We start from the raw sequence: 17,586 nt of genomic DNA, 5'->3' as shown, positions 1-17,586 counted from the left end.
GTTCATTAGCATTGTCGAGTATGCACTTTATTCATATATTTTAATTCGACGCCTTATTTGTTTTACTATATGTTTTAAAACAAGTTTTGTTAACATATTGAAATAGTTTATGAAATTCTTCAAAATATTTGAGAACAAATGGACGAAGTTTTGCTTCGTGTGTCTTTAATCTTATACTGTTGACAAATAATCTAAGAGAACAATAACAATTTATTAACGCCAGACGTAATGTACTTAAACAATAACCGATACTTATTACTGAAACGAATGATTGTTTAAGTCTTACCATTTTGCTTTATATCGGAGAAAGACTTGAAAACTTGTACCTGAAATTAAAACAAAACACACTTTGCTTTAAAAGTTTATATATAAAATGTAACGAATAGGTCGTTTAAAGTTTTAACTCCAGGAGTTTGATTTGAGCAAATAATATTGCGGCCCACTATTTATAAATAAAATCCTAATTTAACATCAGAACATGTCGGTTTTAGAAATGATTTGTTAAATTTTGATTTAACAAACATTAAAGTACTGGTGAGCAACATAGACAGTGAAATTGAATGATGTTATCAAGGAAATATAGTCGCAAAAGCATTAATGTAATTTTCGCATAATTTGCAAACCGTTTCTGAAAACGGTTTAACAGGACCTGTTGTTTCAATGATTCGTTTACGCACGAAGCACAATGAAAGACGCATAAACACATAAACAACAGGACGACGGTCACAACATGATTCTTTGCGTCTCGATAAATGGAACTTAACTTTATTACACAAAGTTGAAAAAGGTAAACAAAATCACACATGTTCACAGTTTATCTAAGGATTCCTTGATTTCCTGGGTAAATAATTAAACTCAAATTGTTATTAAACGAACATTTAAGAGGCTATAAATCTTAACTTACTTACGTCAGCTTATAAATTACGATTAAAGATTTAAAAACATGGTGTTATTTTTCTTTTCTTTTTTTCAGTTGATATTTAAAAGAACAAAGCACTTATACATTTATTCTTTAAGAACTTAAATTTTACCAATCCAATTGTAAATTTCATAATGACACACAAACTGAATACGTTGCTTCATGTGGTGTCAAGCAAAAGTCGAATTTTGTGAGCTCTCATGAAAATCTTTAAAATCTTAGCTACAATCCATCTAAATACAGAGAAACGTGAATAGGCATGGAAATAAAGTGTGCATAGTATTTGCTGAAGTGTTATGGGGAGAAAATCAAAAAGAAAGATTAAAGAAAGCAGTGGAAGTGAAAGTGATACAGTCAACAAAGGAAAAATCTTCAAACAAAGTGGCCCGTAAGGAGATACATCCATTTCTGTGAGTGACATTTTATGTGCGACAAATGCTGTTTTAAACGAATCAGGTTGTGTACCTTCTCCAGACATTAACAATGTGTTCAGTGGGTATGTGAAAAGTGTTGTAAGTAGTTCTGTCCAACCGGAAATTCCAACTTTAGCAGAACTGTAAAATAGCGAGCTGCTCGCATACTTGAAGAAGATAGACGCTAGAATAGATAACATAGAATCAAGTTTTAACACCATCGAAGAAGTGAAAAGGAAGGTTAGCAGCTTTGAAACGGAATTGAAAAAAGTTGTGAATGGTGGTAGAAGATAGAAACCGGAAGTTGTGGGAGCAGGTTACAAAGGTTGAGGAAAAGACTGAGATTATAGACTTTGCCCTGAGTACTGTAAACAGTAAAGTCAGTTAATTAGAGAAGCAGAAGAGCAATTTATAGGACGACATTGTTTACTTGCAATCGCAGTCTATGAGGAACAATTATATGTTCAGTGGCATAACGGAACCTCGCGTCAATACTAACGAAGATACGGAAAGCACGTTACGGGCGTTTCTCCGCGAGAAAATGAAGCTGGCTAAGGAAGAAGCAGCATCCATAAAGTTGTAACGTGTGCACCGGTCCCCGGGGTCATCGACACACGGGAAAACAAGAAACATTGTGGCAATGTTTAGTTACTTCAAAGACAGAGAAATGGTGAGGAAAAAATGGAAAGAAATGGACGGCACAGGCTTTCGCATCTTTGAGCAATATACTCCGAAAGTGTTACAAAAAGACTGTTATTGGTGCCGAAAATGAACGGGCGTACCTTGCAGTCGATACGCTATTTATTTTACGGAAACCGGTGCGAGCGTGGGAACACGACGGTGATGAATTCTAATGAAAATCATGTCCTGGCATGTAAACGGACTAACCAATTGTAAAAAATTATATCCTAATTTTGTGAATATCTTGAGTTCTAATGATGTATGTTTTTGTATGCATCCTGGGCGAATAGTTCTAGTAGTATCAATTTAAGTGGATATTTGTCTTTTAACTTTTTAAGAAAATTTCAGCATCGAAAAGCCCGAAGAAATAGTGGTGGCATTGTTGTCTATATTAAAGGTGAATTAGCTGATGGCATTAAAATAGAAAAAAATGATTATGATACAATCATTTCGTTTAAATTTGATCGCTCATTTTTTAATATTTCAGAAGAGTTTTATATTTGTGCCACTTACAAATGGTGAAATGATTCACCAGTGTATAATACTTTTAATGTTGATCTCTTTGAAAATTTAGAAAACGATGTAACTTATTTGTCTGAATTTGGTAACATTTTTGTTACTGGTGGTCTTAATAGCAGAGTTGGACATAAATGTGATTTTATTTTACAAGATAAAATAAATAATGTAAATGATTACTCTGACTACTGCCCCGATAACATCTCTTTATTTTTTGTTAAAGTTCATGCTTTCACGTCGAATCTGTTAATGAAATATGTTAGTATAGTGTGACCTAAATATTCAAGACTGAAAGAATCATATGACATCGTGACTTCGACGTAACTATCGATTACCTTATAAGCTTTACAAAACGTTATGCTTAATATTAAAGCGTGGTCTTCCTTCATTTCTTTAAGCTACAACAGACTTGGACTTTTGAAACTCATGTTTTTCACATTTTGTGTAAAGTAAAATATTATATAATACGAATAATGTCACATTGAGCCAATATTGCAATAGGTTTAATATTAGCCTTAGTATCACATTAACTTCTAACATGTAAACAGCAAAAAATTCCAGCCAATACAAAAACCGCTAAAATTTATTATAGGACGGCAGTTAGTTGGAAATATAATCGTAGTAGTTAGTTGATAATATTATCGCGAATTCGAAAACACTTTATAGTATTTTGCGATCATTTTAATCATATTGCAGCTGACGTGCGGAGAAGTTCTTTTAATTGTGTTGTTTTGTATGCTCCCGACCACCTCTGATACGAAAAGTATATAGTGAATAACTTGCCCGATCGTTCGTCCATACGAGGTAAACGCACGTTTCGTATGCTGTTGTTTTTCTCAACAATAATCAATAAATAATATGTTAATGGTCCTTAAGAAGTTAACTTATATTCTGTATTAAAATACGTACCAACATTATAGTCTTCCTAACTTGCTTTGCTAATAATAAGCATATAACAAACACTTAAACTCTAGAAACTGTATCAGGAGAAATGTATGTTCATGTCTGCAACTTTTGTAACGAAATACCAACTATAAACACAAGGGAGTAAAACCTGGATAAACGCCGTGGGGCGGTAAATAAAAGAACTTGGAGTTAAGAATGGTTTGATGGCAAGCTGAAAATCACCATTAGCCCAGAACGAGTCTGGAACCATACTGCCGTCACACACTTTGTTAATACTTTGTAATTCATATCGAGACTGAATAACACACGTCATGCATGAGTAGAATATTACCCATATTACCCATTTAAGTATCATAATGTGATGTAAGTATCTAAAATCTTTACAAACTATCTCATAGTCCTTTGAAAACAAACTACCTCAAAGTCCTACGAAATAATTTGATAAATTTGTTATCATAGAAATGCAAGACATTGTTTATAAAAAAAGAATTTGTTTGGCCATACCTCTTCATAATCAGAGTTAGGGTATTAAACAAAGTATCGACATGGTAGCATTTCTGTCATTAATATAGATATATATATATATATATATATATATATATATATATATATATATATATATATATATATATATATATATATATATATATATATATATGTCATCTTAAACTTGAAACAAATGCTAACCGTGATTTTTTTTTCATATTGCGGACCGCAGATTGTCAGCTATGTATATGACTGCAAAAATGTACATTTGACCATCAAATCGAAAGATTAGTACTCACAAAGGTGTTTATAGGTTGAACTTGGTTTATAGGTTGATACGTTCGAGTCTTCTTTTGATGGCTCAATTAAGTTGTTAATGGGATTCGCGTAAGAACAACAAAGTATAATATTACCCAACTGTTATTGCTTTCAACTTCCATTTACAATTACGGTACTCTGATGTTTATTGCTCTCTCGCTGACCTGTGATCCTGTCATTCATTATTTCCTGCTAGATCATAATCAATTAAAAAGTTCATGCGTATATAGTGTACTCGACAGGGACTTTTATGACAGAGGACTTTGATTATTCATTCGTGGTGTCAATACTGTTTTATTCTTACTTGAATTGTTTCACTTTTACTCAAAAGATCAATACTGTTTTATTCTTACTTGAATTGTTTCACTTTTACTCAAATGTATTAAACATTAATAATACGCTAACACGACAAATGCGAGTTTAGTCAATGTTTCGAGAATACCTACGTGATCAAACCCAAGCACTGATAATCCTTAGTTTATTTTTAGATTTTAATCGATTACCTTATAATATAACACCGTCTTAATATGACTTTTGTCCGATACACAAACATGGTCGTCTTTAAATATTCATAGTTTGAATAAAGCCTAATAACAGCATCATTTTACCTAATGAAGTAATAGTTTGTCCTGACCCCAGTTAACACATTCATCGCAAATAAATCAAAAGAATTACCTTTGCCATTCGAAACTTGCATATTGTGCAGCACACTTAACGTAATTGACGTAGATGAAATTTATCAAACACACCTTAGTTATGATTATATATTCTTTATAGGAAAACAATTTACAGCCTCCTCAGATTAGGAGTTCATTAAAATAAATTAAAGTATCTGTAAACATCTTATTGTTTTAAAGAATACTCAACGAACCGTTTCGAAATACGTGACGTGCTCATATATTTACACTCGCGGATACTCGTACCTCTTTTAAATTAGCGTTGACAATTCAACTAAAGGAACTCATAACCTATTTATGTTTAATAGTAAATTATTAATACTAAATAATACAGACTCAATAGTATTATTGATGGAAAGGAATAATTACTTATTACTTTTACACGTTATATTTGGTGTGTTTTATTTTGTTAAATAAAATCCACCATAATTTATTGTTGCGAACATAATCTTATATAACAAATATAAGTTTAGCGCAAACTCAAAATTGAATTTGATGATGATACAATTCATACTGTAATTGTTTATATTGTGTATTCGATTTACACTTCATTCAATGTGTGTTTTAAAGAAAATTGTCGCTTCCTTTTAAGATTACCTTATAGTGAATATTACTTTTTAATATGATTTGAACTATTTACAGTTATATGTATTTATTGATTTATCATACATTTATGTAATTATGTAAGTATATAGAATGCGCAAACTGCAATCAGTCTTCAATGAAATAATCGCTGCACATAAAAAAATATATATTCTCTCTTTACCTGTCAGATAACTCCCGCTGAATTCAATGTCATTGTCCGTTCCTGAAAATGCATTTAATGCAAAATATTTACACCAGAGAATATTGGTTCTGAACACATATTTAAAAGATTTACATTGTTGACAAAAAGTTAAATATTTGAGAAAATACATTTCTTTAATCGAGCAAATTTAAAACATTTAAGTATGTTTATATATATGTTAATAGGTTTTTATAATAGTGCTTTACGCACATTATAAGCAGTTTCTCTCTGAAATATAGAAATGAAATGCCGTTACGGTATTTATTTATATAGATATTGCAAAACGATAGGAAATCTTTCGAACATACATGTGCTTTTTCGTATATACCGAAATTTAAGTTTTCCCAACATAGAGACAAATAACGTCTTCGAGAGCGCTTGCTTGATTTAATCATATATAATGCGTTTTGTGTTGTGTATTTATGCTATTTTATTTTAAATAAACCCGACTATTGGTTTATTGGTAACGTATAAATAAGAAGATAGGTTGGCGTTAAAGTATAGAAAGAGCAGTATTATCCTGCATATTCACATACACATAGTAGAAGTTTCTTATAAGATAATCGCGTGTGTTTGCGCATAGTTTTCTGGTTTGACCCAAATAAATTTAAGCGCCACAAGTGAACAAAATCGAATGTAATTGATAATATAAGAATGAGGGTATATGTTTAGGGTTTTCATTACACATTTAGCCGAGTCAATGACTGCCTTAAACAGAAAAATCATGTTATGGAACTGCATCATGTATGTCAAGTCAATATTTTCATTCGCTCAATTTCATGCAAGACATTATCGAATTAACGTCTATCAAAGGCAGTTAACTCTTCTGCAAACAATCCATTTGAAAGTATTAAAGACATTTAGAATAAAATGGCTCCATCTATAAATTGATAAAGAAAATGAATAATAAAAATGTTTCCTACTAAACACTCTTAGTTAAAAATGTTGCCTTTTCATTTCGTGTAGGTAGCTTATATGCAGACATTGGTTTCAAATGCAAAGTGGATTTAATAAAATGTATGCACTGGTAAAATATATTTTTTAATGGGATTGATGGTATGGCAACATCTGTAGATGTTCTATATACATTTTCATATTTAAGTTTTCATATAAACGTACAATTACTATATATACTTTTTTTACACGTCTAAGCGATCATTTGATGATTTACAGTAAATGATCATTACACAGTGAAAACAAATCGAAATAATGGTCTCAAGACAGCTGTTGTTAAAGATTTTGATCGGTCTGCTTTTAATGCTTAACTGGTTTTATTGATTGAGTACATTTAATTATTCATCAATATGGTTAAAGTCGTATTTAAGGACATTCCATTGGAGAAATTAAGAAAAAATAAAAAAATTGTTTTCTTCCTATATATACTTTATACAAAATTAATTATATATAAGTGCACTGCTCCTATTTGTGCAATATCGAATATTTTTATCACCGTGGTCATATAAACAAATAAATTTTTACTCGTGGTAATGCCACATTTTATTGTATATCTGTCAACCTGTGAAATAACATTACATGATTCACCAACAAAACAATAACTTGTGTCTGAATATTAATACAAAGTAAATGCAATAAACATATTTAAGGATTACAACTTATACCATTTCTATTTCTGAATGAAACTCACTTTTTTCACAAATATTATTAACAGTAGCAAACAGTATCGCAAATTCATGTGAAGATTATGATCAAATTCACAAAAAAGTTCGTAAACTCAACCAGCATAAACCAATTAAGGTCGGTCGGTTACGTGGAAAACAACTTATATATTCTTCATTATTAATGACTTGTTTATTTTCAATATTAATGAGTGAGATACAGTTCTGTACTGCTAGTACCACCAACATCCTAAGCTGAGAACCGCCTATCAACAAGTTGGTCGGTCCTTAAATCACAGGACATCCTTCAGGCGGCGGGCCCGCAGTGTTGATCAGACACTATGTGTTGGTGCTAGGCTTCCAGCTCCTCTCCTCTCTCTTGATCCACAACAAACCGGATGCCCTCTCTGCTGCTAGGCTCAGTTTGCCCACTGCTCTCTTCCTGTCTGCTCCTTTGATGCCAAAGGCACTGAACATTCTCCACTGCGACTGTGCTGGGAATCCTCTAGAGCCGATTTCCACAGGGTGGAGCAACACTCGCATCACTTCTCTCTGCACTGTTCTTGCAGGTATGTATACTTGGCCTTTTTCCGTTCGAAGACCTCTTCACAACGAGATTCCCAAGGGACTGTCCGTTCAACCATAATCAGACACTTATCTTTAGTAGACCACAACACAATATCAGGCCTTAATGTTGTCTGGATAATGTTCGGGAACATGTTGCTGTATATTCTTTGCAGTTATTATCTATAATTATTAAACTGCAAACAGTCTCTATAGAATTAACGCCGTATGTCAAAACGAGTGTGTACTGTTCTGGCAGAAATTTCATTGAATATCGCATTGCAAAGAACACTGGTCATGGTATACGTTTCCCGTTCTTATTTGTTCCTTATAATTAAAAATAACTGGGTCATTCAATCTTAAAGTGGTTAGAAAAAACGGAAGATTAGGTTGTAAATATTCTTTACACGTATGTGGGTTTGTTCGAAGTTTATCTTATTTAATACGTCAGGCACCCATTAAATATTAGAACGAAATATGTAAACACGTCTAGACAGGTACGATGAAAAGACATGCACATTGCTTTTAATTTAGTACAATCGTAATATTAATGTCTCAATATTGCTGTTGGGCTTTTATGGCATGGTCCGTCGGAATATTAGTGCTTATTATATATAATAAGTGGAAAGGGTATTAGTTGGAATTTGAAATACTAAACACTCGTATAGGCCATCAACTCGAAACTGTTGGCCTTCGTATGCCACATTTACATATCGTCGACATGTTGCAATACCAGAAGTCAGGAAAAAAATCAAACATATGATCGCTAAATTAAATCCACCGACCCAAGTGTGATATCGTCTATGTTAGACAACTCAAAGAAAACTGTATATAACATTATCATCAAAATATTGGACGCTAAACCTACAAACAAATGTCAAGCTCATTCGCTTAACATGGCGCACATTAAGAAGAGGATGGGTAATTAAAAGGGATGGCAAAATTATTCGCATATTCGAATATTCGATTGAATGGTCAGCATTCGAATAATAAAAATGATATTCGCATATTCGCATTTTTATCCAAACGTAATTTCACCAATATTTAATGACCTGCAAACCGCTTACTAAAAAGCAACCGAAATCACCTGGGCGTAACATGTTTGACGTGACGTTCTTCGTGTCAAACTGATAACGCGGCCCGTATCAGTGTTGATTGCGCAATGCAATATACACGCTCTAAGAAAGGCCCCGACTGTTGTTTGCCAATGGGGTGCCAATTAACGGTTTCAATTGACTGGCGAATAATAATTAAGTTTTGTGATCACAGTATGTACAGCCATTAAAATGTGTGAATTACTCAAATCGCGCAATGCAATATACTTTCTATAAGAAAGGGCCCGAACTGTTGTTTGTCAATTAGGTACATATTAAGGGCTTCAATTTACTTGCGAATAATAATTAAGTTTTTGTGATCACAGTTTGGACAGACATTTAAATATGTGAATTACTCAAAAGTAACAGATGATATAAACTAAACAATCATCAAGGAATCATAATTCAAATCTGAAAATGCCACCAGCCCCTTCTGCAGTATGGAATACTTTATACGGTCTGTTGATAAGAAGACCGAAACGTTTAATGTGTGTAAACTTAGTTTTACATATGCGCGGTCTGCTACAAATCTGTGGAATCATTAAAAAATAAAATTCTATGACACGATGTTTTTCATTCTATTTGTGCCCGATCACAGTATCGGTCATAGTATTAGTCGACAGCGATACAATTTTTCGATAGCAACGTTAATAAACAGCTTCGTATTTAGCAAACGGATATAACTTACAAACCAATGGAAATTAACACATAACAAGGTAAAATCAATCCAGCCGTTTTATGCGAATATTCGAATATTCGATTGAATGTATTTGCGAACATTCGAATACCGATATTGGTATTCGATGCCATCCCTAGTAATTAATAGCAGTTATGCATAGGGTTAACGGGTAGGAGGTTGAAGAACTTTGATACTTCTGATGAGGCAGTTTTTAATTTAGATGGTGTGTACGGGTACGCAAGGTTTGCAACGTAATAAACGGCAAAACAGTTACCGACAAACTTAAGTTCCTTGAGTGGGACTCTTTCAACCAGGGTTTAATGGCATGAGGTTGTGTCTCATATAAATAAAACACCAGGATTCGCTTCATCAACAAAGGAACTAAAGTTAATTTCTAGTACTAAATCAAAATGGTATTGGAGCCGTTCCTTTCAAATGAAGTTCCGAAGCTGTTTCTAGAAGGTCAGAAGTCAATGGTTTTACTTCGGGACAGAACCACAAGTCACATATCTAAGCATACCCTCCAGTTTATAAAGAACTTTAATGTTAACTGTATCGACCATAAAGAAGGGATGTCGAAGTCATCGGACGCTGCCCATATGGACTTTTGTATATTGGAATCCTTAAACGCCGTCTCTATAAATATGTTATATTTCTTAAAAAAGCTTTCAGTGAAGGGTTGAAAACACTGGACTATAATATTATCAATAAGACTAATTACTCGTGACCGCAAAGGAATAGGCTCATTTACGCATATCATAGATCTAATATTAATCACATACAGCAATAGAAATACAGTTGCAATTCGTATCTAGCGTCATTAATTGTGTTCAAATATAATCTGAGAGCCCCTCGTACACATGGGTTAAAATCCATGTGTCGGGTCTACGTTTTCGAGTAGTATACCCCTTGAAGTAGGACTTCCCTGATTTATGTTTTCTAATTTTGATAACTGACATTGTACGACCATATTGTTTTCACTTAGCTGATAAAACAGCCTTTTGAGTGCAAATGTTCTAAACAATGTTTCATGGTGTATTTCACATTTTCGTGTTTAAGGGAATCTCTTAAGGACAACAAAGTATAATATGATCAAACTGTTTTGTTTACAATTATCATTTGCATATACGGTAATCAATGATGTTTCTTTCTCTTTCGCTGACCTGTGATCCTGTCTTTTTTTTCCTGTTAGATCATTATAAATAAAAAAAAATGCATAAGAAGATGGTATATGGCATGTTATGTTCTTACAGTTTTTATTAAATAATACATTTGTGGTGACAAAAATAGTTGTGTGCCTTTGTATCAAAATTGATTAAGAATTACTTATGCGCTTACTTACTACAAAGGCGAGTTCAGTCAATGTATTTTGTGTTTAACACAATATAAAGCAGTGAAACTCCTGCTGCAGGAGAAATTTTGCCTTTTTATGATATACAATTTGTTGGTCCTTTATTTAAGGCAAGAGACCAATTGCAAAAACAGTACGGAACAGCACAATACGAAACAACATACACATATAGTAGACTAAAGCTGGGGTCACCGCCTTGGAACTATCAATGCAACGAATTAGGGGTTTGAACCGGTTTTAGAGCGCTCAACCTCTCACTTGGCCCAGCAATATTCATGATACATATAAGTGTAAATAAAATTTAACCTCATATCATTACAACTCAAATTAAACAATTAAAGGGAATTAAAACGCATTAAATGTAATTGCCATTTAATTACTCTGATAGGAAGGAGACCAGAGCAACAGATTTACAACTCTTTGAGGAACGATGTAAGGAAATGAGGAGCAAGTGTCAACAACATTCATTCTTTCTATCAATAGATTTTTAAAAAATTCAAACATTGTCTTTTTTTTAAAAAAACATCGTTCGCTTTAGGTCCAATTGTATACACTCAAGCTAATCAAACGTATAAATACCAAGAGATTCAAAGAAAATATTAAATTATTATAATATACAAAGCATGTATAATTATAATGGGTACTTCATATACTAAATATGTTGCAATGGAAATTTTCATTATGATAATTAAAAAATGAAATTTACAAGTAAAGATTTTCAATAACATACATGATGTCTATTTATTCTTGATCTGGGTGCTTCTTCTCTTTTGTTGTTGCTGGGTAGCTCCTTTTGTTGATTGTTGCTGTTTCCGCTGTTCTTTTTTGGTGATTGCTGGTCATTGGTGGGTGACCCCTCATCCTCCCCCTCCGATGGCTTGAATGATATGTAACAGCTTAGTATATGCTGTAACATGTTATTGGTATTGTAATTAGTTGTGTATTTCTGCAGTTAAGGAAACTGTTGTTTAATTTTCCCATACACAAACTTTTTGCAGGGTATTTTTAGGCCCAGGAAAAAAGACCCTAGCCTGAAGAAAAAATTGCATGTAAAAAACAAATTGTGGGATGTCACACCCATATTTTCATTACATACAAACAGAAGGTGTCATCAGCCTATCAAATATAAAATTAAGAAACTATAGAAACACCAGGTGATAAATCAAGTCATTAATTTAAGGCAAGTGACCAATTGCCAAAACAGCACAATACAACACAAGACACAAAATTTGTTCACTCGAGGATCGATGAAATGAAGTAAACATGGGTGTCTTCCTAATCCCTTCATCAAGGATTCAGGATTCGGGTTTATATTGTGTGAACCCCGGATAAGGAAGGATAACAACCAAAATCTACTAAGTGTCTAGGTTAACTGATTTATAATTTTACTCGCTTTACCTGTTCCAATTAGTATAAAATCATACTGTAACAAAATGAAGTAAATGTGTGTCTGTGACCCCAGTTTACAAACTTATCGCATATACATAAACATTACCTTTTCCATTCCAAACTTGCATATTGTGGAGCACAATTTACGAAGTTAACGTACGCGACATTGATTAACTAGATCTCATTTTAGTTTTAAATCGACATATATAATCAGACATTTTTTTAACATGTATGTTTAACGAGATGGTTGGATGTGCTTATAAGTATAGATTCCTTCAAGGAAAATAAAATTAACAGCTTTCTAAGAAAAGGGTTCTTTGAAGTCATTAAAGTATATCTATACATCTGGGCATTGTTAAGAATACTATACTTACCGTTTCCTGGGCGTCCTGAAATACAGATAATATATTCCGTATAAATATTAAACATAATAATGAAAATAATATTTATACTATAAATAGTATAGTACATTGAATACGCAAACTGCCATCAGTCTTCCATGAAATTAACACTGGACTTCAAAAATATGTTATCATCTTTAGCAATCGGGTACCAATGTTATGGTATATCGCAATATAATAAAGTTTTTTAGATATATGGTTTACGTTCTCGTATTCGGTGGTTATCCCTGTAATGATATAAGACTCAACATAAAAAGCATTAATTATTCAACGTTGAAGGTAAGCTCGCATGTATTAAACTTATAACATTTATTTCGTTCCACGACAGCTTAAATATCCATATTTAGTCTATGCAAATGCATTTAATGCAAAATATTTCAACCAGAAAATGTATATGTTCTGAACATATTCTCAATTTATTTACATTTTTGACAACACGTTCAATGCATGGGAAAACACATTTCTTTAATGAAGAAGTTCGAAAACATCCAAGTATATTGATATATTTGTTAAAAAGTATTTATAAGAGTGCTTTACTGACCTCATAATCAGTGTCGCTCTGCAATATAGAAATGACATACCGTATTAATTCTTATCGAGTGCAATACGAAAGGCAAGTTATAAAACATATATGTGTTCTTTTTGAAATAACAAATTTTTAGATTTACCAAATGGAGACAAATTACATCCGCAAGAGCACTCGCTCGAATTAATTTATGTATATACAAATCGACTATTGGTTTATTTTATTGCAAAGAATCAATACGAAGAGAAGTTGGCTTATGGTAAAGAAGAAGCAGTATTGTCCTGTATATGAACCTACACATACTAGAAGTATATAACAAGTGTATATGTTAACGCATAGTTTGCGTGCTAAATATATTTAAGCTTGAAAATAGAACGAAAATCAAATTAAATTGATAATACCAGAACGAGTGTTCTTGTTAAGTGTGTTCATCCCATATCGAGACGAGTCAGTGACTTCGTAAAACAAAAAAGGCACGTGATTGATTACATTCTGCACGAATGTGTCGAGTCCATTCATTCATTCCCTATATGTCATGAAAAACATTAAACAATTAAGGTCTTTCAAATTCAGTTTACTCTTCGTCTTCCAACAATCAAAGTTTAAAACTCTATAATGAATTATTTAAATGTTTTTCGTTCAACATTATTTTAGTTCAAATTCAGGTGTTTTCAATGTGTGTATGTATATGAGGTAGCTTATATGCAGACTTTGGTTGCAAATGCAGAGTGATTTAATGCAATGTATGCACTAGCCAAAAAAGCTTGAACCTGAATTGATGGTATTGCCACATATTTTGTTCTCTATACATATATATATATATATATATATATATATATATATATATATATATATATATATATATATATATATATATATATATATATATATAATATTTAAGTTTACAAATAAGTTTACACCTAGTACAGATATACGTTTGTTAACGTTTCTTGGTGATCATTTGAAGATTTACAGAAAATGCTCATTACATTGTAAAAAAACATTCGATTTTTGGTCCCAAAACAGCTGTTATTTAGGTTTGTAATCGGTTTTTTAATGCAACATTGTTTTGATTGAGCGCATTTAATTGTTCATGTTGATGGTTACAATCGTATTTTAAGATATTAAATCTGAGAAACTTACGTAAATACAATTATTTTTGCGTTCTAAATATTATTGATACAATATTGAAAATATATAGGTAAATTGTTGCTCTTGATTCATTATCGAATATTTATATCAATTTGGTCATAAAAACAACTATAATTTGACTCGTGATTACGCCACTTGTTATTGTTGTTGTTTTTCGAATTGTGTAACAACATTTATTTTTTCACCAACAAAAAATAGCCTGTGTCTTAATAGTAATAGTAATATAAATTTTATGCAATAAACATTTTAAAGTATGACAACTTAATATACACTTTCTATTTCTTAATGAAACCTACCCTTTTACAAGTATTATCTAATGTAGCAAACATTATTGCAAACTCTGGTGAGGATTTAGAGAATATGAGCCAATTTCTTAAAAAGTTTTTAAACTCAACCAGCATAAACCAATTTGGATCGCTCGGGTTAGCGGAAAAACAACTTATCTCTACTTTATAATTAGTGCTTGTTTGGTTTCAATATTTACGCTTTAATTTATATTAAAAGTAACTTATTATTTTAAACAAGACATTCATATTACATAGATATATGCTATTTTAATTGAATAATCTTTCAATGTTATTTTAGCTTTTGTGAAATAGAGTCATATAGTGTTTTTTCGGATTTTTTTTTATTTGTGAGAATAATCAATCGTTAAAAACGTAACAAACCCAAATTGATAATTTACATAATTAAATTATAATCGATAGATATTCGTTAGTCTTATCACGGATTGCTTTAACATGCAACGGGTCGTTTTAACTCGTTCTTTTGTTCTCATATATTCATTTGTTCTCATATGTCTATACTAAACAATATCATAGTATTTATCCCTGAAATAAATCTGTTCTTTTGGTAGTCATCAGGATCAGCCTGATTACCTTGCCCAATTAGGTGGAAACGCCGACCATAAATTACATAATTAAATAAAGTTTTTTATAAGAAAATATATAAACTTTATTTAGTAACAACAATATACGTCTAACAGTTGCAAAATAAGACAATAATTATAGTAGTGTTGACATGAATATTATATATAAAAATAAGTATATTTAATCTGTGAAAGAACATTTTAAGGGGAGGAAACTCATATAACATACAGGGAAATAATAATATATATGTTACATTTAAATTGAATAAAGCCTACTTAATAGTATAAAACTTCACCAGATTATAAATAAAAAGAGATTTAAAAAGATATTTGCATTATTCTTATCAAGAGTGAAGTATATTAAAATATGTAATGTAATGTATGCTACAAATTGATATACCCCAAATACAAATAACAAAACAAAGTTCTTATCTTTAATTCGTTTTACACATCCAACGCATGTTTATCAAAGGAACATCTTTGCCATTTGTACCATCCATATCTTACATAACAAATTTAGAACATGGGCTAACTTAGTGTGATCGAATACTTTTTCATCAGTTTATAATCTGCTGAAACAAACAGACAGTACATAAACATGTATTTATTCCAAGACTACTTGATTTGCTTATAGTTATTATCTTATATTATAGAATGAAATTAAAAAAATAGCTTCTACAATATTTAAAAAAAAGAATTTGAAAAAATGCTTTGGTGTTAAAGTATGCTTATGGAATTCCTCCTTAAATATATATCTTAAACATTGATTAAACAATTTCAATACAATTAGCATAATAACACAACCTGTGTGTGCTTTCTCAAAATACCGAACTATTTTCCTACCAACCGGCGAACATCAAATATCTGCACGAGCGCCTGTGCGAATATGTTAAGTGCACATCTTTGAAAGTATTTCTGCTTTATACTATATGTATGTGCAAGCATACCGTTGGTTTATTTGCGATGAGTACACAAGTAGAGAACCATGCGTTAAGCTTTCGAAGGATCGGTCTTGTATTATAACATAAATATACTAGAAGTTACTTGGTCATATTTATTCATTAAGTAAACGCATATCTTTCGTGTAGTAAACCAACTATTTTTATACGTATAAAGTAAAGAATAACGCAACAAATCATTCATCCCAGATTGTTTTCGTCACGCTTCAAAAACAGTGTAAGTGACCTCGATAAACAGAAATACTAGTATCATATTTTTGAATTCTACCATGAAAGGCTCAGTCAAGTTAAGTCAATTCAATACACTTTTCGCTCATTTTTATGTGAAACGTGAACACGTTTTTTTTTTCCACTTGTAGAATTAAATTGTATCATAACCTATATATGTGTAATCACTTGTAATTTGAAAAAATACACTATTGCCTATATATAAATATGCATTAAATAAAAAACATATGTTAAGGAAAACAACTGATATCTTTCTTTTGATAACACTTTTTTAATGAAACCAACCATTTTTCAAAAAAATGACCGACTTCAGCAAACATTTTCGCAAACTAAATGGTTTTAATGGATATGAAAATATTAAGCAAAACTGATCCAAAACTCACGGAAACAAACAACAAGTTAAGAGTCGGTAACAACAATAAGAACCGGTCTGAAATCGATATTCAAACATCTACCGCGAATATCGAGCTAGGTTGAATTTCAAGCCAGCATTTACATCGACATTCGGAGGCGAACCGCAAATATAGAGCTAGCTCTAACATCAATATTCAAACAAGGACCGCTAAACTGACAATGTTTAATTGATAAGCTGAAGTCGACATGCAAAGAAGGAACGCGAATATAGAACTGGTATAAATATCATGCCAACTCTGAGATCGAAATTCGGTTAGCAACCGAAAATTTGAATTTCAAGAAAGCCAATTAAATGACATTAAAAGGTGATATGCGAATATCGTTCTGGCTCTGAGATCAAAATTCAAATTCAAATATGAACCACGAAAATCGAACGAGGTTAAATTTCGAGCCAGCACTAACATCGCCATTCAAAGAGGAACCGCACATGTTTGAAATGTTAGCTTATTTATGCTTAAAAACACTTATATATGTGCATTTTCTTTCGTCTTAAATGTATGCATTTTCTGTAGTAAAATTGCTTTCAAACATGTCTGTGTTTTTGTATGGGGAGTTTGTGTCAAACACAATTTAACCACGAAGCAAACAATTTAAATATTAATTGAAATAAATATTAAGTTTTTGGAATGTTGCTTTTTTTTT

At 31.8% G+C, this 17,586-nt stretch overlaps 1 long non-coding RNA gene across 1 annotated transcript in view; it reads right to left on the bottom strand.

Moving 5' to 3' along the window:
• The window catches only part of LOC127871131 (uncharacterized), a 47,638-nt gene that overhangs the window by 9,368 nt on the left and 20,684 nt on the right, over window positions 1–17,586 (bottom strand). The window contains exons 4-6 of the long non-coding RNA XR_008045153.1: window positions 13,339–13,356; window positions 11,738–12,785; window positions 5,683–5,724 (exon numbers count right to left, since the gene is read on the bottom strand). This is a non-coding gene — a long non-coding RNA (uncharacterized LOC127871131). The remainder of the gene's footprint in view (window positions 1–5,682; window positions 5,725–11,737; window positions 12,786–13,338; window positions 13,357–17,586) is intronic.

This window comes from Dreissena polymorpha, chromosome 3, assembly GCF_020536995.1.
Source record: "Dreissena polymorpha isolate Duluth1 chromosome 3, UMN_Dpol_1.0, whole genome shotgun sequence".
NCBI classification, from domain to species: Eukaryota; Metazoa; Mollusca; class Bivalvia; order Myida; family Dreissenidae; genus Dreissena; species Dreissena polymorpha.
The sequence above is the reverse complement of the archived record's forward strand: the minus strand, read 5'-3'. Positions and strand labels throughout refer to the sequence as shown.